Source organism: Mustela nivalis (assembly GCF_964662115.1).
Source record: "Mustela nivalis genome assembly, chromosome: 4".
NCBI lineage: Eukaryota > Metazoa > Chordata > Mammalia > Carnivora > Mustelidae > Mustela > Mustela nivalis.
Genome location: NC_139023.1, coordinates 94,125,554 through 94,151,074, shown reverse-complemented (window position 1 = coordinate 94,151,074; position 25,521 = coordinate 94,125,554). Strand labels below are relative to the sequence as shown.

Here is a 25,521-nt window from a genome sequence, read left to right as displayed (position 1 = left end):
CATGTTATCATCTAAAATATTTAGGGGATTTTTTTTTTAGGTTTATACCTACTTGGAATTAATTTTTATATTTGTTCACAATTTGTCTTTTTTCATGGGGCTTCAAAAAAGGCTTGACCTTTTTTCATAGGCCAAGCATCATTTATTTAAAAAAAAATTCGTATACCCAAGGTATTTTCTTTTTTTGTGCATTTGCTTTCACCATTTTGAGACACATTACAGTTTACATGTTCCCATTAAAAGGATTTCTGGATTCATTTTCTTAAGGAGTAGGATAGTATAATATTTCATAGTAAGATGTAGATGATCAGGAAAATCTTTGATATTTACAGAAATTTACTGGCTAGTTCATGGCAGAGGACTTAAAAATTAAGCCAAACAGAGTTATTTTACAAAAATGAAGAGTTCCAAATTTCTCTTTCTTTCCTTCCTTCGTCCTTCCCCCCCTCCCCTAGCCTGCGTGCCTGCCCTCCTTCCTTCCTTCTGTTTTTGTGTGTGTGTGATAACTGGCTGGCAGTGGTATACTCCAAGAAGTTACGTTCAGTTAAAGACAAAACAAAAAACAATCTTTCCCTTCAAAATGAAGGTGAATTTAAACAAAGAGCTGAGTAAGCAAATGCTTTTCAAGCAAAAATACAGAGATAGCAAATGGATCTACATATTAGGAAATACTTTGCATTATATGATTTTGCTGCTGAACATGTCACAGATTTTGAAAATGTAACAAACTTGGCAAGAGAAATTTCTAAGCTGTTTAAAAATCTTATAAATGAAGAATTTTGGTTAATTCAAAAACAGACCTGTACCCCTGGGGATAAAAATATATGTTTATAAAAAATAAAAATAAAGTGGCATCGCAAAATTCAAACAGATTTATTACAAATACAAAAATAGGCTATCTTCTGATTAGTTTTGAGGATGACTGATTAACATTAGGAAATACAAAATGTGCTACCTGAATTTCAACAATGGCCTTTGCGATGGATAGAAGTAAAAAATAAGTAAATTATTTAATAAGTTCAGCCAAGATTTACATATCTTTGTGAGATATCTTTATTAGCTATCAGGGATTAAAGCCAGGTATCACAATATACTAAGCCAGATCTTCTAATCTCTTTATGACAAAATGTTAAAAAAAAAAGTGGCATTCAATCACATTGTTCTAAAAATGTCCTCAATGTAGTGTCTTAATGAAGGTGTATTAGTTATCCGTTGATATGCAACAAATTACCATAAATCAGTGGCTTCAAACAACACTCAATGTGTTAACACTTAGTTGTATAGTTCAGAAGTCCAGCACAGTGAGGCTGAGTTTTCAGAGTACTACAAGGCCGATATCAAGATGTTGGCCAGACTGAGTTCTGATCTGGAGATGGGAAAAAGTGCTTCCAAGTTCATTCTTTTGGAGGTGGGGGTTATTGGACTGAGGTCCCCATCTCCATGTTGGCTGTCAGCCAGGGGCTGCTCCCAGCTCCAGAGGCAACCTGCAGTCCGTGTCATGTGGCCTCATCCATGTAGAAGTTGGCATTGATGCAATAAATACTTTTCATGATTTGAGTCTTCCTGACTTCCTTTTTGACCAGCCCTCTGCCCTCTGGATTATGTGATTATTTCAGGCCTATCACAAATAATCTCCCTGTTTTAAGGTCAATTGATTTTGGATCTTAATTGCATTTGCAAAATCCCTTCCCAGCAATATACCATTTATAAAGGCCATCCATGTTCCATATATTTAAGCATGTAAAAGTTATACATTAAAATAACAAACTATTAATTCAAATGCCTTTAGTAATGGTATATGGTATATAGGGATGAGCCTTCTCTTTTCCCAATAAATAAGTCTCTCTCTCTCTCTCTTTTTTTTTTTTTTTTTTATTGTTAGGCTTAAGTGATTCAAGTGTTTACTAATACTAGCATGTGTGAGGCTGTCATAGAGGATCAAGACTTTTGGGCGCCTGGGTGGCTCAGTGGGTTAAGCCACTGCCTTCAGCTCAGGTCATGATCTCAGGGTCCTGGGATCGAGTCCCGCATCGGGCTCTCTGCTCAGCGGGGAGCCTGCTTCCCTCTCTCTCTCTCTCTGCCTGCCTCTCCATCTACTTGTGATTTCTCTCTGTCAAATAAATAAATAAAATCTTAAAAAAAAAAAAAAGACTTTTGTTCATCAGTATTCTTTGATTTCCCTACCTATCTTACAGGGTCTTTGGGTCTGCCAAATCACAGATATGATACACATGGAGCAATCCCACAGCAACTCTTGGACACTGTCTTTTGTTATGCCACTGAGCTTCCATATTCTACACTACAGAATAAATACGATGCTCCTGCTGCAAACTAGTTTTCCAACTAATTTCCCACCTTTAATGTTAAACAATCCCAGTGCTGCCATGGTTTAGATGATATGGGCAAGGTCTTTGTACAAGAACAATTTAGTTAAAATAATTTCTACAAGCTTATTGTACTGGTCATTTTAATCTTCTGAGAAGATTTCCTGTAACAGAAAATTTTCTTTTGCCAAGGAAAGGTCTGCTTGGTAACATCTCAAACATTGTCCTGAAGTGATGTATGTTAGGCAGTCTTCTATGAGAGAGGTAATTTGCAGAGTTTCTGCCACAAATTTTCTTGAGGTAGCTTCTCTAAACTATCTTTTTTCTCCCCAAAAATCTATCAGCAAGAACAGCAATAGTGATTTGTATGGATGGTTTCCTTATATGTTCTTGACCAATACGAGGAACTCATTCATACAAACCATATTAACCGTACATCAGATCTCAACTGCATGGTATTCAAGGTGAGTGCAATATGGCATTTTTATTCAATGATGATCCTATGCTTTTTATGTGAGACATTGAAGTTATGGTATATGGGTCAACCAGACCCCTGAAAACAATTAAGGTAATATAAGATGACTAATAAGGAAACACATATGGGGGCTGAGGACTGTATCAGGGACACATGGTCACAAGAAAGTTCTATAGGTTGGCCACTGCCTCCAAGACATACTGATAATCCAAATTAGCAACTATCAGGTGACATGGCTTTCCAGTCTTGTCAGAAATCCTAATTGCTGGGTGCCTGGGTGGCTCAGTGGGTTAAGCCTGTTAAGCCTTAACAGGTTAAGCCTCTGCCTTTGACTCAGGTCATTGATTTCAGGGTCCTGGGATCGAGCCCTACATCCGGCTCTCTGCTTCCTCCTCTCTCTCTGCCTGCCTCTCTGACTACTTGTGATCTCTCTGTCAAATAAATAAATAAAATCTTAAAAAAAAAAAAAGAAATCCTAATTGCTGAGTACTGTAGGCACAATTAACCCACAGCTTAACCTCTGGTGTAGTTCTCTTTTTCAACACCTCCATAGAATCCTGCAAAATTTTAGTCACTTTTTAATTTACTTTAGGACTCCAAGAAACCTCAGTAGCCATCTGGCTGTACTAGTCTGGAGCTCAAACTAGAACTTGTACATCCACTGTTCATTACATTAACGATAATGCCTCAAACCAGTTAATAGATTTCTCATCCTCAAATAGGGTATTTTTTACTTGGTTATACTAAGTATTACTATTTAACCAAATCACATCTCTGATTGAAGGTAATTTTTAATCTTGATTACATTTTCAAAATGCAATTACCTGGGGAAGAGAAGGAAATAATACCAACAAAGACCTTACATTTGTCCTAATGGCAACATAACGAGAAGCTGGGAGCCATTTAAATATGATATCCACTGGGAATTCACAGAAGAGGCCTGAAGTTAATACAAGGATCTCTGATTGATGGAATTATTTGATGCTTCCATGAGCAAGTATAGATCTCTATGCTCTCCTGTTTCCTAGAAGGGGATTGGAGTGTACTTTTGTTGTAACTGTGTGTTATTTCCCAAATTGTATATTATCATTCCCTAGGATTCTGTAAATCCAAGAAAAATATACCAGCATATGCAAAGAATAAAAAACCAGATTTCCTTTTCTCAGGGGCATAGTCATAATCTAGCTATATATAAGGACTGAATGAACTCTGAATGCTTTTAACTTTATTCATCTTAAGTCTAAGAAAGAAAATGGGGGAAAATGTGCTTGTATTACTAAACTGCTTTCCATTTTAGCTAGCCAGAATATTGGGATATGCCATTCACAAATGCTGTAATAATGGCTTATATTTTAATGTGTACCTGGATAATGTAGAAGAAAAGGAAGAAAGGAAAAAAGAAAATCATACTATACACCAGCACTATTCAATTGAATATCCTGGGATGTTGGAAAGTTTCTAAATCTGGACTTTCCAATATGGTAGCCACTACCTAAAGGCAGCTGTTGAACATATGAAATATATGACTATATAGTATGCTTAAGGAACACTTTAATTTTTTTAAATTATAAGAATTTATATTTGAATAGCCATATATGACTAGTGGCTACCATCTTAGTACAGCTACGGACACAAAAACAGCAAAGCTCCATTTTGAAGTTGGGTTCAAAAGGGATACATATTTAAAAATACCATGAATTTCCAAGTTTGACTATTTTCTAATACCTAGTGGAGAAATAATCCTTATGTTGCAATTTTAGTACCATCATTCAATTTATTCTAGTTAATGATTAATGTACCTAGACTGTACTTCCTTAACAGATTGTAAAAGTTACCAAAGAGAACTAATATTCTCAAAATGTACCTCTAATGTACTGTAACCCACTTTAGACATTTAAATATTTATTACAACAATTTGCTTGGGAAGAGTATAGTGTATGCCTTAAACAGATAAAGATAAGTTAGATCAGCAAAATATCTAAATGTGCATATTATAAAAATAAGGAAATGATCTATAGCAAACTGCATATTCTTTATGAAGTCCTTGTGTGTGTGTGTGTGTGTGTGTGTGTGTCTTTGTGGTGTGTGTGTGGGGGGGGGGGGTTATTAACTGTGTAAATCTAAAGCAGCAGATAATTTTTTTCCAGAATACCTGGGATTTTTGGTTTTTTGTTTAGCTTTGGCAAAGCTGTATGACTGTATTTATGCTTAAAGTGATCACTTAAAAAAAAAAGAAGAAGAAGAAGCAGCTTTATAGCGGCCTTAGACTTCAGAAGTAATCTTGAACAAATCAGTAGTTAGTAAAATAATAGTAGTCATAAAGTCTATTTATTATAGTTCAAATTACAGCTTGTGACCTCTTCTATTAAGGGTCATCTTTCTATGATATAGCTGACAGTAAAAAAAATGTATGTTTCATATACTTCTTGAGTTAAACCAAGTAACAATTGCTTCTCCACACAGCCTTCTGTTCCTTGCCTCTCTCAGCACTGCCTGGGGCCACCACTCACTTTATCATAATTACCCCCCAAAACACCAGTGCCACTATCCTTCTATTATCATGTTGCAATTGTCATATAAGGAAAGTCCCATTTCTCTTTAGTGCCCTCTCCCATAATTTCTTGTAACTCCACCAAGAACAACAGGTTACAGACTCAGTGAAGACTTCATGACAACCAATCAGGGGAAACTGTAGTCCAGAATAATGGTATGAGGGTGGACAGGAAACCTAAGACTGGATGTGATGTTCAAGAAAGAGCTTTATAACTTCTGGAAGATCCTGCATGGGCTGGCTGTCTTGTTAGTCTTATTTCCATCTGGAGTACAATCTCATGTCATCCTCTCAGAGACTGGTTCCTTTAAACTTCACCCTAACCTCAAGGTTAGAACCTGCCTCAGGTTCTAAAATCTGTTTTCTTCCCAAAATAGACAACCCTCGGGCCCCAATCATCCACAAGGTCACATTTGTTTCCTTATTATCCAGGATACTCAGAATAGCCCAGGATGGCTTTTTCAAGTGTAAGTAAAGTCCTTCTGTGATTCTATCTCCAGTGTGACTGATCATCTTTGGGGTGGATCCAGTTCTTCCCACTGGGTTTTGTCCTCCCACTACTTTCTCAAGTGAAAATGAAAAGAACAAATCTCTGTATTTGACAATATTTTTCTGATAGTTCTATGGCTTAGTTTTCTGAAATCTCCTGATAATTCTTAAATCCATTCAGATTTACAACTGGAGAATAGAAAAAAAAGCCATAGGATAAGAAGAAACTGAAAATCTGACAGCAATAACAAATGACTGGTCATAAAAGAAAACGACATAGCTGAAATGGAGCAACATAAATGTCTGGCAGAATTTTTAGTAAAAAGAGAAAGATATGCCTTACACATAGGATTATGTCAAGCATGGGGGAGGGAGAAAAGAAATGGCTCCATACTGTAGTCCACAACTGATATAAATTAATTGCCCTGGGTCATCAAGTAAAAGCTTAATTACAGTTAACATATTATCTTTATTTAGGCAAGGAAGGATATAATGAACTTTATGAGGAAACACACACACAAAATATTCTTGTACCTAAGTTCTGCATAATTTGGTTGTTTTAACATTAATTTATGTGATTATAACATAATAGTAGCTGAATAGCTTCTGAACTAGTTAAAGTGTTTTTTTCCCTCACTGTGACTCATGCTGACATTTAATTGTGGTGTGTAACAAATTACCCTTTTAAGCTGTAAGATTCACTTATTTTTCTTGAAATATGTTTGTTAAATTACTATTCAGTAATTACTAAACATTTACTTAATTACTAAATTGCTATTAGTAACTTGTAAATTTTTGGTAGTTTAATATATTTCTTTCAAGTTGGTTTTACTTACTGTAGTTGAAACTTCAGTAAGTCCAGAAATATTCTATTACTTGTCATTCTCTCAGCATGCTCTAAGTTAGATACTTAATTGAAACGGAAAGCAGCTATTGGCCGTAAAGTATTCTGGTGTGTCAAGAAGCGAACTCCTAGCTACATCTTAATCTTGTCACTAATTACCTGACATGGAAATTATTTAGTTTCCCTGTGTCTCTGTGTTCATTCAACTGGAAAAAATAGGAACATTTTCTCTCTTAATTTCAATGTTGATGTGAAAATGCATATGAAAGAACTGTATTTGAAACTGACAAAAAACAGATGATCATTTAAAAAAATTATTTTAAGGGGTCAGAGGAAAATCGCTCTTACCTAATGAAAACAGAAGTTTTCCTATCCATTTCCTATCCAATTTCCTATCCTTTTCCATCCTTGTCCTATCCAATTTTTTATTTTCCTATCCTTTTCCTATCCAATTTTTTCTTACAATAGAAGTGGTGCAAAATATGGTCAGAATCCCAATTGGTAACTTTCATAGCAATACTGTAGTAACAGATAATGGCTGTATATTATCAGGATTTCTAATCCACTTGAACTTCTAATGGAAAGGAATTGCCCGCCTACATTGGAGAGTGAATTTTCCATGATTCTGCCTTTTTTATGTATGCTTAAAGTGGGGCATAGTAACACCCTTGTAGGGCAGGGAATTACTATTTGATAATTCTGCCACTTATATAATAACAAATTCAACAATTTCTATTGAGAGCCAGATCCTGCTAAATGCTGTAAAGGATACTATTATGAGTGAAGAAAGACATATGGATATAAAACTAACAATAAAAATATGTAAAATGGGATGTTATTAATTCTATCTGAGGGCATTGAAGAAAACTTTGTATTGAGTCAGTAAGAGATCTGAGTCCTGAAGACTGATTGGGATTTTAAAGGAAGAGTGAACAGAGGGTTTCTACTTATATATTACAGAAGTATATAGAACTACACAGAATACAAATTATATATTCTAGTTGCATATATATGCAATATAGTGTATATTATATGGAATATGTTCTATATTGTATGTTGTAGTTATATATGTGTGTATGTATGCATATGATTGGAAATTAATAGCATGTTTGTGGAATCATTAGAGATTTAGTGGGTCTGAAAATTCAGCAGGCTTATGAAGAAAAGCTGTGGGAGGGGTGCCTGGGTGGCTCAGTGGATTAAAGCCTCTGCCTTCGGCTCAGGTCATGATCTCAAGGTCCTGGGATCGAGCCCCGCATCAGGCTCTCTGCTCAGCAGGGAGCCTGCTTCCTCCTCTCTCCCTCTGCCTACTTGTGATCTCGGTCAAATTAACAAATAAAAAATCTTAAAAAAATAAAAAATCTTAAAAAAAAAAAAAAAGAAAAGAAAAGCTGTGGGAGACAGACTGGAAAGGTAGATTAAAGATGAGATTGTAGGAGTATCCTTCTGAATGTCATATTTATTTTGGACTTTATTTTGAGTAATGGAAAACTATTGGCACTTCTTGATTATGAAAGCAAGATTTTTGTGTTCAAAGCAATTTATATTTTAGGAATTCAGTCAATGCCTGACTGGATGAGGCTGGAGGGAGCTATAATCATCTGCAAAGAGTTAGAAACTAACCTGATTGCTCCTGGTTTATAGGGTAAGGAGGAGATATGACTAAAGGAAATGATCAGGAAAATGATCAGTAGAACTTCTTGGCATATTGGACATAAGGTAAAAGAGAAAAATAATAATAAATGACGGATGCCTGATAGATTAGATAGCTGAGGTAAATGATGATATCATTTAGTGAGATTAAAAATCCAGAAAGAGGAAATTGGCAGGTGTGGTTGTGTTGTATTCACATGTATCCACCTAGCATGAAATTTGACCCTTTAAAAGTGAAAAAAATCTATGTTGTGGTTCTGTGATTGGGATTATGAAGAATTGTAGTAATAGAGGTTTTAGAAGAAAGAAGTTCGGGGTGTCAGATGCATCATAAATATTGAGTTCATCAATTTATTGATAAGGTGATAGCAGGAGATAGGCTGAAAACTTTATCCTAGGTGATGATTTTTGGAATTTCTACCTTTCAGTCACATCCTCTAAGTTCATATTTCTCATAGCATGGCCACTAGGACAGCAAGCACTAGGTGATTTGGAAGTTGTTCAAGATACAACATCTTAGACCCTACCTATTACTACTAAATGCTGGACATTTAGAGGCTAGAATCTGTTTTAAGAATCACACCATGTACAACTGACGAATTATTGAACTCTACATCTGAAACTAATGATGTGTACTGCATGTTGGCTAATTGAGTTTAAATTTAAAAAAAAAAAAAAAAGAATCCCACTACATGATTCTTATTCACACTGAAGGATTTCAACCTTGATTGCACATTGGGATCACCTGGGGAATCTTTAAAATATACTAATGCCTGGACCACCTTTACTGATTCTGATATAGTCAGGTATAAGGCCTGGTCTTATGGACTTATGGACTAGGGATTTCGAAATTCTCCCAGGTGATTCTAATGTGCAGCTCTTGGGCTGAGAACTATTGTTCTGAAGAATAACAATAAGGAAATACCAATGTTTCTTAAAATTCAAAAGTGCAAACCAGTCATCTTAAAAATGCAGATTCTAGTAGAATAGGTTTGAGTGCAGCCTTTGAGTGCATTTCTAGTCCACTGTTTTGTGAACTTGACCACAGACCACACTTCAAAGAGCAAAGCTCTAGAGCATAGTCATCATGCATGTATGATACGTCACTCACAGATATGAAAAGACAAGGGATTATTAGCTGGGGATGATTTGGCTGGCATGGGAATTAGCAGCACAGGAAAAGAGATGAGAGTAGGAACCAATCAAATTTATAAAAATACTAATTTTTACAATAGTTTTAGATCAAGTTGTCTAAACCCACAAGTGCTTCTGTAAAAGACTAATTCTTAAAATTAAAATACTGGAACAAGCTAACCTGAAGGGCTCAAAATTAAATTTTTTGTAGGTAGGCTCCAAGAGAATCATTGGATTATCTTATGTCTTCCATGTTTTTCTGGAAAGGACATGAGTACATATTTCTGATATAACTTTGACAGTCTTATTAATTATTATTCTGGCAGGATTAACCTAGATGGACTCATTTCAGTACACTCACAAACCAATGGAAAGTACTTTCTATTTGTGTGTCCTTTCCTGTTAGTACAACCTCTAATTTTGGAATATTAGAACCATGGGAAAAGAGATCCCCAAAAGGAAAATGTAGTCTTCCTTTGTTGTTGTTGCCATTTTTTTAAGAAATCTGCCTTTACGGATCACATGAAAATTCATTTTAAATGTGTTTGCCGGAAATCAATTGAGCCTGTCCCCGTTTACCAATGATAGTAGTCAAATCATTACTTGTCTAATTGGGCTCAACAGTGTCCTAATTAGCAAAAGGTTGATCTGAGCCTGACGTGACAGCATACTCTTTGGCTCTTGAATTCTGGCTGCTTCTTCATTAATCAAAAGAAAAAAAATAATCACATATGTTAGAATGATTAAATAAGACCTCTGTCTTTCTACTGAACGTTTAGTGTTTAGTGAACCTTCTGGTGTTAGGAGAGATGGACATTATTTTTTTTCTTGCAAATTGCATTCTGGTCTTCTTCACTGATTAATGAATGAGTGAACTGATCTTGGGTGGGAAAGGTATGAGAGATTAATAGTAGTCAATATTAAAGGGAAATGGGTCAAATTGAGTCAGGTACCATATATCCCTACTATGAGTTAACCCCTATATTCCATTCACAAGAAGATTCAAAAAGAGTTTTTTTTTAAACTCACTCTACTATATAAACATTTAATTATTTATATAAAATGGTTAAATATCAGCTTTTAATATTTAAATTGTTAAGTAAGTTATGAAATGTATTCAAAATCAAGTTATATAATTACCGGGGTGCCTGGGTGGCTCAGTGGGTTAAAGCCTCTGCCTTCAGCTCAGGTCATGATCCCGGGGTCCTAAGATTGAGCCCCACATCAGGCTCTCTACTCAGCAGGGAGCCTGCTTCCTCCTCTCTCTCTCTGCCTGCCTCTCTGCCTACTTGTGATCTGTCAAATAAATAAATTTTTTAAAAATCTAAAAAAAAAAAAAAACCAAACCAAAAAAAGTTATATAATTACCTTATTAATATAGAAATATGTTTTTTCACATTTCTCAAAAATATTTTAGCCAAGCTCTCCATACGCATCTTCTTTTTTTAAAATTAACATATAATGTATTATTAGCCCCAGGGGTACAGGTTTGTGACTCACCAGGTTTACACACTTCACAGCACTCACCATAGCACATACCTTCCCCAATGTCCATAACCCAACCACCCTCCCACTACCCACCACCCCCTGGCAACCCTCAGTTTGTTTTGTGAGATTACGAGTCTCTTATGCTTTGTCTCCCTCCTGATCCCATTTTATTTCCTTTATTCCTTTCCTACCCCCGCAAGCCTCCATGTTGCCTCTCAACTTCCTCGTATCAAGGAGATCATATAACTGTCTTTCCCCGATTGACTTATTTTGCTAAGCGTATTACCCTCTAGTTCCATCCACATCGTTGCAAATGGCAAGATTTCATTTCTTTTGATGGCTGCATTGTATTCCTTTTACCATATGCATCTTCTAAAATAGTCTCATCATCATTAGAGTCGCTTGTTATATCCTCTAATGTTTTTGTCGAAAGCACATTTTATTGGTCTACATTTTTTTTTTAGATAAAACCATTTTGGATCTGTATATTTTATTCTCACTGGAAAATCTATCCTAACTCTACACACCTATACAACCAAGAAACATGAGTACATTATTTTTATATTGTCCTATGTATATGCATTTGTGATCTCCCCAACATAAGCACTTTTTGCTTTGCTTTTTAGGCAAATTTTAAAAGGCCTATTTATAATCAAACACTTGTAATTGTGAAGTCATGCTCACTAGAGTAATGAAGAAATCTGTATCAAATTTTTTCTTGGGGTGTCTGGGAGCTAAGTCAGTTAAACGGCTGCCTTCAGCTCAGATCATGGGGATCGAACCCCACATTGGGGTCCCTGCTCAGCAGGGAATCTGCTTCTCCCTCTCCCCCTGCCTGCCACTCCCCCTGTTTGTTCTCTCACTGTCAAATAAATAAGTCAAATCTTAAAAAAAAAAAAATTTCTTGCTTTGTCACCAACTAATGAATCACTTAATACTAGTAGTGACATATGTAGTTTCAGGAATGTATTTTTTTCCCTAAACAGAACTTGATTAGTCAAATTTAGTAAACAGAGAGAGGACCTGCAATAAGTAGACTTTGTAAGACCTGGATATAAAGTAACTATATCCTGTTATCTGCGGGTTAGTATTTTAGGAGAAAAAAAAGTTTGCCTTATAATTGAACATGCCCAACAATAATAATTTTTAGTTCACAGAAATTGTTTTAAAACAAATTCATACTAATTATCAATGCTTCTGAATTCTGCATTCAATTTTATTTTTATTTGTAGCTGAAACTGATTATGATTGAGAAAAAATTATAAATACAATTTAGGAAATTCTCAAAATGTATTCCTATATTATATAAAAAGTGAAAGATATGCTATATACTCTCTTTCAAGATTGAGGCCCCTGTGGACTCTTATTTCTTTTGCTAAAATATATTTCTGTAAGGAGAAGCAAATTACTAGGGATGGTGTCTGGAAGTAAGATTAATTCAGCCTTAATTTAATCTTAAGGATTTCCCAAATTTAATAACTTTTAAATTTAAGCCCATTTTAAAAAGTTGTTCTTATCTGTATATTAGCCAACTTTGTAAATGGCGGCAACAAAATTGCAGCCACTTCCACATTGCACAGTTTTTATTGTTGTGGGCATAATTTGGAGGCTGTTCTCTGCTGGGCTCCACTGGGTTCAGCCCCCATCCATGAGTCCTCTCGCTCCTGAATCTCTTCTAAAGGAGGAGCCACCGTCTGTGATATGATGTTCTCATGGCACAGGACAGCTGCTCAGGTGGGACAGAGCCAACCCAGGCAACACATTTAAAACTTCTACTTGAACAAATGTATACTACATCCACTCTCACTCCAGCAACCAAAGCAAGTCATATAACTAAATCAGTGTTAGTGGGCAAGAGATTGTTCCCTGCAGATTGAGAATCATGGCAAGGATGGGGAGGAGACAAGTAATTGCAAGCAAATAATACAACCCACCACTGAGAATCACTTTACTGACCATCTTGTAATTTGTAACACTTGTTTAATCGTCATTAGAACTAGAATTAATGTCAACAAGTGTGAAGGACACATACTGCTTTTAGGTACCTACAATGGCCATGAAATTGGATGCAGATCAAGCATGTAAAAGTTAAGAAAAGCTATTCAATATGTCTTCTAAAGTAATTTCAGTTTCTGATGATACTATTATTAATACTTCCTTCATGCTTTTTAAACATCTCAGAATAATTTTTATTTATAAGTACTTTTTGGGAGTTTCTCCTTTCTCTACCATTCCTGTCAGTGTAGCATCCAAGTCTGGTTCTCCTCCAGCTCTCCCAGAGAGTCAGGAGATTTTTAATTTCCCTTAGTATTTCTGCTAACTAGCTAGACTAAACTCTTTTCTATATATATCCTATGTAGTTGATATGTATCTTTAAGAAGCTAATATATAAGAAGGTACTTAGCATATGGTATGCATTTTAAAAAGTCACATCACTTTTTAATCCTATGATTTCATTTTGAACATGTTGATATATTTGTTTCTTTAAAAAAATTGTTGTTGAGGGGAGTAGGAGGGATGGCGGAGAAGTAGCAGGCTGAGACTACTTCAGCTAGCCGGAGATCAGCTAGATAGCTTATCTAAAGATTGCAAACACCTGAAAATCCATCGGCAGATTGAAGAGAAGAAGAACAGCAATTCTGGAAACAGAAAAACAACCACTTTCTGAAAGGTCAGACCGGCGGAGAAGTGAATCCAAAGCGACGAAGATAGACCCCGGGGAGAGGGGCCTGCTCCCGTCAAGAGGCGGAGCAAGGCACACAAAATCAGGACTTTTAAAAGTCTGTTCCGCTGAGGGACATCGCTCCGGAGGCTAAACCGGGGCGAAGCCCAGGCGGGGTCAGCGTGGCCTCAGGTCCCGCAGGGTCACAGAAGGATTGGGGGTGTCTGAGTGTCGCAGAGCTTGCGGGTATTGGAATGGGAAAGCCGGCTACAGAGACAGAGCCGACAGTAAGCTCACAGCTCGGTGTTACCTTGAACCGGTCGCAGGCTCGGTGAGCTCGGAGCGCGGCCGGAGGTCAGGCAGACGGGAGTAACTGGGCGCTGTTCTCTGAGGGCACACTGAGGAGTGGGGCCCTGAGCTCTCGGCTCCTCCGGGCCGGAGACCAGGAGGCCGCCATTTGTATTCCCATCCTCCGGAACTCTACAGAAAGCACTCAAGGAACAAAAGCTCCTGAAAGCAAACCCGAGTGGATTACTCATCCCGGCCCCTGATAAGGGTGGTGCAATTCCGCCTGGGGCAAAGACACTTGAGAATCACTACAACAGGCCCAACCCCAGAAGATCAACAAGAAATCCAGCCGAGACCAAGTTCACCTACCAAGGAGTGCGGTTTCAATACCAAGGAGAGCAGCAGAATTCCAGAGGAGGAGAAAGCAAAGCACGGAACTCATGGCTTTTTCCCTGTGATTTTTTGTAGTCTTACAGTTAATTTAATTTTTTTCTTTTTCATTTTTTGTTTTTTTTTCTCGCCTTCTGGAAAATTTTTTTTTAACTTTTACCTTTTTCTTTTTTAACGTTTTTTAACTAGTTTATCTAATATATATATATTTTTTCTTTTTTATATTTTTCTTATTTGTTTTCTTTTTTTAAATTCTCTTCTTATTTTTTTCTTTCTTTTTTCTTTTTTTTTTCTTTCTTCCTTTTTGAACCTATTTTTATCCCCTTTCTCCCCCCTCACGATTTGGGATCTCTTCTGATTTGGTTAAAGCATATTTTCCTGGGGTTGTTGCCACCCTTTTAGTATTTTAATTGCTCCTTCATATACTCTTATCTGGACAAAATGACAAGACGGAAAAATTCAACACAAAAAAAAGAACAAGAGGCAGTACCGAAGGCTAGGGACCTAATCAATACAGACATTGGTAATATGTCAGATCTAGAGTTCAGAATGACAATTCTCAAGGTTCTAGCCGGGCTCGAAAAAGGCATGGAAGATATTAGAGAAACCCTCTAGGGAGATATAAAAGCCCTTTCTGGAGAAATAAAAGAACTAAAATCTAACCAAGTTGAAATCAAAAAAGCTATTAATGAGGTGCAATCAAAAATGGAGGCTCTCACTGCTAGGATAAATGAGGCAGAAGAAAGAATTAGTGATATAGAAGACCAAATGACAGAGAATAAAGAAGCTGAGCAAAAGAAGGACAAACAGCTACTGGACCACAAGGGGAGAATTCGAGAGATAGGTGATACCATAAGACGAAACACATTAGAATAATTGGGATTCCAGAAGAAGAAGAAAGAGAGAGGGGAGCAGAAGGTATACTGGAGAGAATTATTGGAGAGAATTTCCCCAATATGGCAAAGGGAACGAGCATCAAAATTCAGGAGGTTCAGAGAACGGCCCTCAAAATCAATAAGAATAGGCCCACACCCCGTCACCTAATAGTAAAAGTTACAAGTCTCAGTGACAAATAGAAAATCCTGAAAGCAGCCCGGGAAAAGAAGTCTGTAACATACAATGGTAAAAATATTAGATTGGCAGCTGACTTATCCACAGAGACCTGGCAGGCCAGAAAGACCTGGCATGATATTTTCAGAGCACTAAACGAGAAAAACATGCAGCCAAGAATATTATATCCAGCTAGGCTATCATTGAAAATAGAAGGAGAGATTAAAAGCTTCCAGGACAAAAAAAACTGAAAGAATTTGCAAACACCAAACCAGCTCTACAGGAAATATTGAAAGGGGTCCTCTAAGCAAAGAGAGAGCCTACAAGTGGTAGATCAGAAAGGAACAGAGACCATATACAGTAACAGTCTCCTTACAGGCAATAAAATGGCACTAAATTCATATCTCTCAATAGTTACTCTGAATGTTAATGGGCTAAATGCCCCTGTCAAAAGACACAGGGTATCAAAATGGATAAAAAAACAAAACCCATCTATATGTTGCCTCCAAGAAACTCATTTTAAGCCCGAAGACACCTCCAGATTTAAAGTGAGGGGGTGGAAAAGAATTTACCATGCTAATTCACATCAGAAGAAAGCAGGAGTGGCAATCCTTATATCAGATCAATTAGATTTCAAGCCAAAGACTATAATAAGAGATGAGGAAGGACACTATATCATACTCAAAGGATCTGTCCAACAAGAAGATTTAACAATTTTAAATATCTGTGCCCCCAACGTGGGAGCAGCCAACTATATAAACCAATTAATAACAAAATCAAAGAAACACATCAACAATAATACAATAATAGTAGGGGACTTTAACACTCCCCTCACTGAAATGGACAGGTCATCCAAGCAAAAGATCAGCAAGGAAATAAAGGCCTTAAACGACACACTGGACCAGATGGACATCAGATATATTCAGAACATTTCATCCCAAAGCAACAGAATACACATTCTTCTCTAGTGCACATGGAACATTCTCCAGAATAGATCACATCCTCGGTCCTAAATCAGGACTCAACCGGTAACAAAAGATTGGGATCATTCCTGCATATTTTTAGACCACAATGCTTTAAAGCTAGAACTCAACAACAAAAGGAAGTTTGGAAAGAACCCAAATACATGGAGACTAAACAGCATCCTTCTAAAGAATGAATGGGTCAACCGGGAAATTAAAGAAGAATTGAAAAAAATCATGGAAACAAATGATAATGAAAATACAACGGTTCAAAACCTGTGAAACACAACAAAGGCAGTCATGAGAGGAAAATATATAGCGGTACAAGCCTTTCTCAAGAAACAAGAAAGGTCTCAGGTACACAACCTAAACCTACACCTAAGGAGCTGGAGAAAGAACAAGAAAGAAACCCTAAGCCCAGCAGGAGAAGAGAAATCATAAAGATCAAAGCAGAAATCAATGAAATAGAAACCAAAAAAACAATAGAACAAATCAACGAAAGTAGGAGCTGGTTCTTTGAAAGAATTAATAAAATTGATAAACCCCTGGCCCGACTTATCAAAAAGAAAAGAGAAAGGACCCAAATAAATAAAATCATGAATGAAAGAGGAGAGATCACAACTAACACCAAAGAAATACAAACTATTATAAGAACATACTATGAGCAACTCTACGCCAACAAATTTGACAATCTGGAAGAAATGGATGCATTCCTAGAAACATATAAACTACCACAACTGAACCAGGAAGAAATAGAAAGCCTGAACAGACCCATAACCAGTAAGGAGATTAAAACAGTCATTAAAAATCTCCAAACAAACAAAAGCCCAGGGCCAGACGGCTTCCCGGGGGAATTCTACCAAACATTTAAAGAAGAACTAATTCCTATTCTCCTGAAACTGTTCCAAAAAATAGAAATGAAAGGAAAACTTCCAAACTCATTTTATGAGGCCAGCATCACCTTGATCCCAAAACCAAACAAGGATCCCAACAAAAAAGAGAGCTATAGACCAATATCCTTGATGAACACAGATGCGAAAATACTCAACAAAATACTAGGAATAGGATTCAACAGTACATTAAAAGGATTATTCACCACGACCAAGTGGGATTTATTCCAGGGCTGCAAGGTTGGTTCAACATCCGCAAATCAGTCAATGTGATACAACACATTAATAAAAGAAAGAACAAGAACCATATGATACTCTCAATAGATGCTGAAAAAGCATTTGACAAAGTACAGCATCCCTTCCTGATCAAAACTCTTCAAAGTGTAGGGATAGAGGGCACATACCTCAATATCATCAAAGCCATCTATGAAAAACCCACCGCAAATATCATTCTCAATGGAGAAAAACTGAAAGCTTTTCCGGTAAGGTCAGGAACACAGCAGGGATGTCCATTATCACCACTGCTCTTCAACATAGTACTAGAGGTCCTAGCCTCAGCAATCAGACAACAAAAGGATATTAAAGGCATCCAAATCGGCAAAGAAGAAGTCAAATTATCACTCTTCACAGATGATATGATACTATATGTGGAAAACCCAAAAGACTCCACTCCAAAACTGCTAGAACTTATACAGGAATTCAGTAAAGTGTCAGGATATAAAATCAATGCACAGAAATCAGTTGCATTTCTCTACACCAACAGCAAGACAGAAGAAAGAGAAATTAAGGAGTCAATCCCATTTATAATTGCACCCAACCATAAGATACCTATGAATAAACCTAACCAAAGAGGCACAGAATCTATACTCAGAAAACTATAAAGTACTCATGAAAGAAATTGAGGAAGATACAAAGAAATGGAAAAATGTTCCATGCTCCTGGATTGGAAGAATAAATATTGTGAAAATGTCTATGCTACCTAAAGCAATCTATACATTTAATGCAATTCCTATCAAAGTACCATCCATCTTTTTCAAAGAAATGGAACAAATAATCCTAAAATTTATATGGAACCAGAAAAGACCTTGAATAGCCAAAGGGATATTGAAAAAGAAAGCCAAAGTTGGTGGCATCACAATTCCAGACTTCAAGCTCTATTACAAAGCTGTCATCATCAAGACACCATGGTACTGGCACAAAAACAGACACATAGATCAATGGAACAGAATAGAGAGCCCAGAAATAGACCCTCAACTGTACAGTCAACTAATCTTCGACAAAGCAGGAAAGAATGTCCAATGGAAAAAAGACAGCCTCTTCAATAAATGGTGCTGGGAAAATTGGACAGCCTCATGCAGAAAAATGAAATTGGACCATTTCCTTACACCACACACAAAAATAGACTCAAAATGGATGAAGGACCTCAATGTGCGAAAGGAATCCATCAAAATCCTTGAGGAGAACACAGGCAGCAACCTCTTCGACCTCAGCCGCAGAAACATCTTCCTAGGAACAACGCCAAAGGGAAGGGAAGCAAGGGCAAAAATGAACTATTGGGATTTCATCAAGATCAAAAGCTTTTGCACAGCAAAGGAACAGTTAACAAAACCAAAAGACAACTGACAGAATGGGAGAAGATATTTGCAAACGACATATCAGATAAAGGACTAGTGTCCAGAATCTATAAAGAACTTAGCAAACTCAACACCCAAAGAACAAATAATCTAATCAAGAAATGGGCAGAGGACATGAACAGACATTTCTGCAAAGAAGACATCCAGATGGCCAACAGACACATGAAAAAGTGCTCCATATCACTCGGCATCAGGGAAATACAAATCAAAAGCACAATGAGATATCACCTCACACCAGTCAGAATGGCTAAAATCAACAAGTCAGGAAATGACAGATGCTGGCGAGCATGCAGAGAAAGGGGAACCCTCCTACACTGTTGGTGGGAATGCAAGCTGGTGCAGCCACTCTGGAAAACAGCATGGAGGTTCCTCAAAATGTTGAAAATAGAACTGCCCTATGACCCAGCAATTGCACTACTGGGTATTTACCCTAAAGATACAAATGTAGTGATCCAAAGGGGCACATGCACCCGAATGTTTATAGCAGCAATGTCCACTATAGCCAAACTATGGAAAGAACCTAGATGTCCATCAACAGATGAATGGATCAAGAAGATGTGGTATATATACACAATGGAATACTATGCAGCCATCAAAAGAAATGAAATCTTGCCATTTGCGACAACATGGATGGAACTAGAGCGTATCATGCTTAGCGAAATAAGTCAAGCGGAGAAAGACAACTATCATATGATCTCCCTGATATGAGGAAGTGGTGATGCAACATGGGGGCTTAAGTGGGTAGGAGAAGAATCAATGAAACAAGATGGGATTGGGAGGGAGACAAACCATAAGTGACTCTTGATCTCTCAAAACAAACTGAGGGTTGCTGGGGGGAGGGGGTTTGGGAGAAGGGGGTGGGATTATGGACATTGGGGAGGGTATGTGCTTTGGTGAGTGCTGTGAAGTGTGTAAACCTGGTGATTCACATACCTGTACCCCTGGGGATAAAAATATATGTTTGTAAAAAATAAAAATTATAAAAAGAAAAAAAAATTGTTGTTGATATTTTTTATCATGATACTCTAAAAATTCTTAAGAATTGCTTACCTTAATTTTTCTCATTTTTTCTGAAAGCTTGGGGATGGTAATGGACCTAAGTTGACAAGCAGTTTTTCCAAAAAAATATAAATAAAAAGCAGTTTTTCCACCACTTTTTGAAGATGTTTCTAAACCAGTCATATATCCCAGATTATCCAAAACAGTTCTAAGTTAAAATAAGCTGCTTCACTGTACCCATAATTATACTTTTATATATGACATCCATGTTTCATGTTCTGGTTCACAAAAATACTTTATCCTGGGAACTTCTGGGTTGGTGTGTTGGGCTCCCCGCCGAGGGGAGGAGGCGCCCGGGCCAGCTGGAGGCCTCTCCTTGGGGCTGAGCGGGATGGCGAGTGTCGCGAACCCGGAACGCACCCACAGAAGACACCGGGCTCGGGAGATCTGTCGAAGCAGGATCTCACTTTATTGTGCGGGGGCACACCTTATATAGAGCAGCAGAAGGGAAGTGAGGACAGAGGGGGAAGAGCCAATAAGATTATGCCAAGTAGCAGTTGCTGGGTAAGGCGTGTCGGGCGAGAGGAGGAAGTGCCATAGGTTTCAGGAACCGAAACTGAAATTGGCGCCTTGTTGGCCGGAAGAGATGGCAAGCCGGCGCCATCTTTAATCTGGGCCGCACCCTGTGGAGGCACCTCTAGTTATGTGCCTTACATTGGTGAACATGTAGAGTTTCAGGAAGTAGCATACGAGGAAAAAGTATGGAAACTCTGGGCCCTTTTCCCCTCCTACGCCCTGTGCATCTCTTTAATCTGCCTTAGTAATTTCTAAATTACATCCTTTTAAAATCTAATAATCTAGTTTTAAGTTCTGCTTCCAGGTGGTGTTTCTTTTTAGGCAACTCAACAGAAGAATTATAAAAGAATCCAGAAAGCAGTTTATGATGATTACAAATTTGTCACTAAGACAGACCTTGAAAATTTAGGGCTCATCCATCTCATTTTCACCAGGCATGTATGCATGAATTTTCCTGGATGTTAGACTCTGTCACAGGTGAAACTGACAGTAAAGTGATTTGCATATGAAGAATATAAGAAAAACAAGATCTGATAGAAGACAGATGTTGTGCCCAGAGTCCAGTTAAAGGGTTGCCAGAATTTAACAAAAAGCTGAAACTTAAATTAATTGAGGACGAGAAAGAGAAGCAAAAATCTACTTGGAAAAAGAAAATTAAGAGCCTTTATAATATCCTTACCAATGATTGGTTTAGAGTTGTTTGAGAACACTGACTTCAAAGTAGAGAAAGAAAGTAAAGAATTTAAGCTTTTGAATCCAGTTGTTTAAAAAGTTAGTGAAGAAAGAAGACTCTTAGAGTAACAAATACTTTATGAAAAAAGAAAGACTAAAAGGAAAACTGTGTGATGCAGAAAGTTCTAAGAATTCAGATGACGAAAAAGACTAAGTTGAAGAGGAAAGAACGACTGAGAGAGAACCAGCAGACAGTCCTCAAGCCCCCATTTTATGTTGTTAAAGCAGGAGAAATCAGAAGTTTCAAAGATTCTGCCACAAAGCAGATGAATAAAACCCTTGAAGATCATTTGCAACTTGAAGCAAAAAATGAGTGTTTTAGAAGTGTTTCAGAAGCCATGGTTGTCAGCAAACAATTGGCATTCATGTTAAAAAGTTCAGAACAGCAGAAGCAACAGGAGGCTGAGAAACTAAACCAGGAGAAGGAAACATTTTGTCATTCAGCAGTCACTGGAAGTCAAGACCACAGAAGAAGACTGCTGTTCCATTGAATTTAGAAACGATCCTACTCCTTATTTGGAAGGAGCACTTCTATTCCAAATTGGTCAATATCATGATCAAATGCGTTATTAAGATACATTAGAGTATATATTTTTTTAAGATTTTATTTATTTAGTTGTCAGAGAGCACAAGCAAGCAGAGAGGCAGGCAGAGGCAGAGAAAGAAGCAGGCTCCTGCTGGACAAGGGGCCTGATGTAGGACTCTATTCCAGCACCCTGGGATCATGACCTGAGCTGAAGGCAGCAGCCCAACTGACTGAGCCACCCAGGCGTCCCTAAGATACATTAGCGTATCTTAAACACAGATAAGGAAATGCACATTTTAAAAGTTCCACTGGGTGTGGTGCATAAACAATGAATCTTGGAACACTGAAATATTTTTTTTAATTTTATTTAAATAAATAAATGAAAGTTCCATGTAAATTCTTGATATATCTACACAGGTAAATATTTGACAACTTGTCCCTGTGCCTTATGGGTAAGACTTTGAAACTGGTCCCCCACCAACTGGTCAATGCATGGCCCCTGGCTGCTTTCCATAACATTGTTCTTTTCCCCTGGTTTTAATCAGGTATGATGAAATGAATTTTAATCAGGTATTATGAAATGAATATACATTGTGAAATGTATACTATGAAATGAAATGTTCTCCTGTGCTAAAAATGAAGATTGATCATATTCTAGGGAATATTTTTCTTATAACACCTGCTGCGATTCATGATTAAACCTTTCAGAAATACCATCTCTGTCTTACATGATGTGTGTATATTGCCATGTTTGTGTTTATAGGTATATGTTACTTATGTGTGCTTGAGAGATTTTTAAATATGTTTCATTCCAAGAGAATATAATTTACTGATAATAACAACTTGAGACAAGAAGTGGAAGCTACCGGTACTTCTTCTAACTTTTCAAAAGATTACGGATTTTTTATTTGTTCCTCAAGTTTAATTAAAGATAAATTGGCTGGAGAAGACATTTATTAAAAGCCTTCATTTGAACAACAAATATACTATCCTTAAATATAACTCTTTCAGTTGAATATGAGGAAAATCTAACTTCAAAATCTGTCACCCTGTTAATATTCTGGATAGATTTGGCATTTGGTTTATCTGATTGAAACTATTTATGCCATTCCTGAAGCTGAATGTTGAAGAGGACCATGGACACAAATACTGAAGAATTGTTATGCAGCCGGGTCGTCTGTCCTCCCTGTGAGAGCCTCCAGACTAAGTGGGTTGTGTTAATTCAGTGGCCCAGGCTGGTTATGTGGGAGGGAAGGTAAGTACAGAAAAATGACAGGAGAATGGGATCTATAACGACTGTGGTCCTCAGGTATTCTCTTTAGAGTGCAAGTAATAGGCATTTATTTTTACCATTAAAAACTCATTCATTTTATATAAGATGTTCCATATTTAAGAGGTATTTTTTTTAATATAATTTTTTATTTTTTATAAACATATATTTTTATCCCCAGGGGTACAGAGGTATTTTTTAATTTAAAAAGAAAGATCAGTACCTGGGTGGTATAGACAGTTGAGTCTGTAGCTCAGGTCATGATCTCAGGGTCATGATATCAAGCCCCCACAACCAGCTCTACAGTGAGCCCAGAGTCAGCTTAAGATTCTCTTTCCCTCTTCCTCTGCCCCTCCTGCTCGTGCTCTCCCGCTCGCCCCACCACCCCCACACTCTCTCCCTCTCTAAAATAAATAAATAAATCTTAAAAAAAGAAAAGAAAGGTCACTACAGAAAATCCTATTAGCATTTTGGGTTATGTATTTTGAGACCTTTCTCTGTTAATGCATGTTTATTTTCTTTAAAAATGATTTCATACTGTATATATTAGTTATTAACTTGCTTTTGTTGGGGCACCTGGGTGGCTCAGTGGGTTAATAAAGCCTCTGCCTTCAGCTCAGGTCATGATCCCAGGGTCCAGGGATAGAGCCCCGCATCAAGCCCCGAATCAGGCTCTGTGCTCAGCAGGGAGCCTGCTTCCCTTCCTCCCTCTGCCTGCTTCTCTGTCTACTTGTAATCTCTGTCTGTCAAAATAAATAAATAAAATTTAAAAAAACAAAAACAAAAACAAAACTTGCTTTTGTTACCTAATGCTCTAACTTGGATATATTTCCCTACAATATATTCTATTACATCATTTTGATGATTGAATAAAGTATTTTACCACATGCAGATTACACAATTTTTTAAACCAGCTTATTTGCTTATTTTTCTTTCATATATCATTTTTCAGCATAAATGTTTTGAGACAAGATTTTTATAGCTAAATCTTGGGAAAATGCCTAATTATTTCTTAGGATAAATTTCTAAAAGTGTAAATCCTAGATAAAAGATCCTACATATTTTTCAATTTTAAGAACAAATTATGGAATCTTTCTCTCAAAAATCGACATTAATTTACATTCAACTCAGCAGTGTTCATGAGGGGATCTGTTTTTCACTCCTTCACTGATTATCATTCTTTGTAACCTTGACCAACATGAAAGCCAGTTAATAATGAGCTGAATTTTCTTTTTTAAGAAACTATTTTCCAGGGGCACTTGGGTGACGCAGTCGGTTAAGAGTCCCTTCTGCTCAGGTTATGATCTCAGGGTCCTAGGATCTAGCTCCATATTGGGCTCCCAGCTCAGTGGGGATTCTGCTTCTCCCTCTCCCCTCCCCCTGCTCTCGTTCTCTCTCTCTTGCTCACTCTCTTTCTCAAATAAATAAATAAATAAAATCTTAAAAAAAAAATACTTTCCATTACCCCTATTTCCATTTTCTGTCTAAGAGTCTATGGAAGAAGAGGTTAAAATCTCAGTGGCTATTCCTATTCATTCAGTGGCCTGAGCAGTAGGACTTGCAGACCAGTCTTCCATGACAGGCTGAGCACTCTAATCTTCGGTAAGAAACTACTGGATGGGCACAAAGGGAACCTCTGTACCTTTAGACCAGCCTGAGATTTCAGGTTGAGTTAGCAGGAAATTTAGGGAGCTGGAGCAGTCCACTCACCCTGAAATTCCTTCTTGGTCACAGGCTTTTCAGCAGCAGCCTGTTCTCTTTACTCTCTCCAGGATATCTGTAAGTAGAAATCATGCATTACCTCCCATGGAAGTTCAAGGGAGATCCTGCCATGCATGCGCAGAGCTCCCTGGGCCATCATTTACCATATCAGATTTGCAGAATGAATTCCCTTGTTGCAAGGAATGGTAATGTCCACATAGTGCAGAGCAAAGTCTATGTTACGGAGAGCAGCAGTAGGCAGATTAACACAACACACCTCTGTGATAGGCTACCGGTGAGCCCCAGGATCAGTAACTCCTACAAGTCACAGCTCCCAAAGGCTGGATCTGGTTGGCAAAGTTTCTAGGAGTGACCAGCAATAGGAGTGACTTCAGTGGTGCAGCAAACTTCAGTGCATCTCACCAATCAGTATTCCTAAAGGATATGGCACTGGTATCAGCTACATTTTCAATAGTACAAACTGTCAGCAGAATCTTCTCCCAGGTTCTCTTCAGGTTTATGATATAGATGCTCTCTTTTCCTTTGTAAATGTACTATTCCATTTGGAAGTCAAGTCTGGCGCATGTAAGTGGAGTCCTGCTACAAGAGATTTGAGGACATTGTCCTTCATTTGTGGGATATCAAAGGTTCTAGATATTGTAAAAATTTACCTTTAATTATAATGGGAATGCAGAATATCATATGTACCCCTTTCTGGGTAGCACAGAAAGGTGTGAGTTGTATTTTAACTTACATTTCCATTATTATCAACTTCGAATTTTTTTTTCATGTGCATTGTCTGTTTATATTTCTTCATTTGTGAATTATCACTTGTGATATTTTCCTATTTTTCTTTGGAGCCTTTTGCTTATAAGTTGCAAGC

The 25,521-nt window shown here is 37.4% G+C and overlaps 1 long non-coding RNA gene across 2 annotated transcripts in view; it reads right to left on the bottom strand.

Moving 5' to 3' along the window:
• Positions 1-25,521, bottom strand: part of LOC309863293 — a 60,644-nt gene that overhangs the window by 21,492 nt on the left and 13,631 nt on the right. For both annotated transcript variants that reach the window (XR_014310971.1, XR_014310972.1), the window contains exon 3: positions 24,648-24,714. This is a non-coding gene — a long non-coding RNA (uncharacterized lncRNA). The remainder of the gene's footprint in view (positions 1-24,647; positions 24,715-25,521) is intronic.